Here is a 1,213-nt window from a genome sequence, read left to right as displayed (position 1 = left end):
TAAAGATCAAATCAAAATTGCCATAAAAAATCAAATTTTAACCATATAAATATAATCAGTACACATCAGTATAACATCTGTTATAATCATACGGCTCTGGTAATATTTTTGCTGTAATGGTGGTTGTTGTTGTGTTTATTATGGAGGTGGAGGATTTTTTACATTGGTACTTCGGTAGGAAAGATATGGATGGTTCCGGAGGCCAGGATTATAAGTGTTGGAGTATGGGTTATTTTGCCTATAGGTTTGGAAGGCATTAACTTGCTCCATGGAACTCCTACAATCTTGCTCCCAATGTCCTACAATTCCACAATTTTCACAAAAAGCTTCATTAGTATTATTGACAGCAGAAACATTAGCTATAGAGTTAGGAACAGTAGTAAGATTATCTAGTTTTTGGCAAATAGATGATAATTGAGCCTGCAAAAAAGATACGGAATCAACATTATGTTTTCCTTTGTTAGCAAACCCTCTAGGATTCCCATATTGGGAATTATGAATTGCCATATCTTTGATAACTTGCCCTGCATTTTCAACATTAAGATTCATAAACCTCCCACTAGTTGCAGAATCTAAAATTGTTCTAGATGTTTTTCCAAATCCATTGTAAAAAGCTTGAATCAACTGCCATTGTGCTAAATTATGGTGGGGGCATTCTCTGCAGATCCTTAAACCTTTCCCAAGCCTCATATAGAGTTTCATCTGGCTCTTGGGCAAATTTTTGAATTGCACTCCTTAGTAAAGTTGTTCTTTCTGCAGGGTAATATTTATTATAAAAGTTTAAAGCAAAAGTTTTCCAGTTAGTAATACCAAGTGCAGTTCTATTCAAACCATTAAACCACAGTTTAGCTTTTCCAAATAAAGAAAAGGGAAAAAGAATCTCCCTGATTTGGTCTTGCGTGACCCCAGCTTGCCTAATGGTATTGCAATATTGACAGAAATCTGCAATGTGAAAATTAGGATCTTCACCCTTAGCTCCACCGAATAGCTTCCTTTCTATCATCGTGATAAACTGGGGCTGCTTGAATTACACTCCATCAAGAGCCGGAGTAGGAGTGAGATGTGGAAAATCCGTCAGTGATGGCTGCGAATAATCGATGAGCTTGCAAGGTGGCTCTGGAGGTGGATTCGCCATCTCCGATTCTGATTCTATAGAAACTTCCGAATCGCTAGAATCAGATGGGGGTTCCAAAGGTGGATTACCTTCAAAAGT

The 1,213-nt window shown here is 37.4% G+C and overlaps 1 non-coding gene across 1 annotated transcript; it reads left to right on the top strand.

Annotated features, from left to right (window-relative positions):
- Positions 1-637: 637 nt before the first annotated feature.
- Positions 638-742, top strand: LOC145593343 (small nucleolar RNA R71). The gene has a single exon (XR_014102687.1). It is a non-coding gene; the product is annotated as a small nucleolar RNA R71 (small nucleolar RNA).
- Positions 743-1,213: the final 471 nt, after the last annotated feature.

The sequence above is a fragment of the Chenopodium album genome, chromosome 18, assembly GCF_948465745.1.
Source record: "Chenopodium album chromosome 18, dcCheAlbu1.1, whole genome shotgun sequence".
NCBI classification, from domain to species: Eukaryota; Viridiplantae; Streptophyta; class Magnoliopsida; order Caryophyllales; family Amaranthaceae; genus Chenopodium; species Chenopodium album.
The sequence above is the reverse complement of the archived record's forward strand: the minus strand, read 5'-3'. Positions and strand labels throughout refer to the sequence as shown.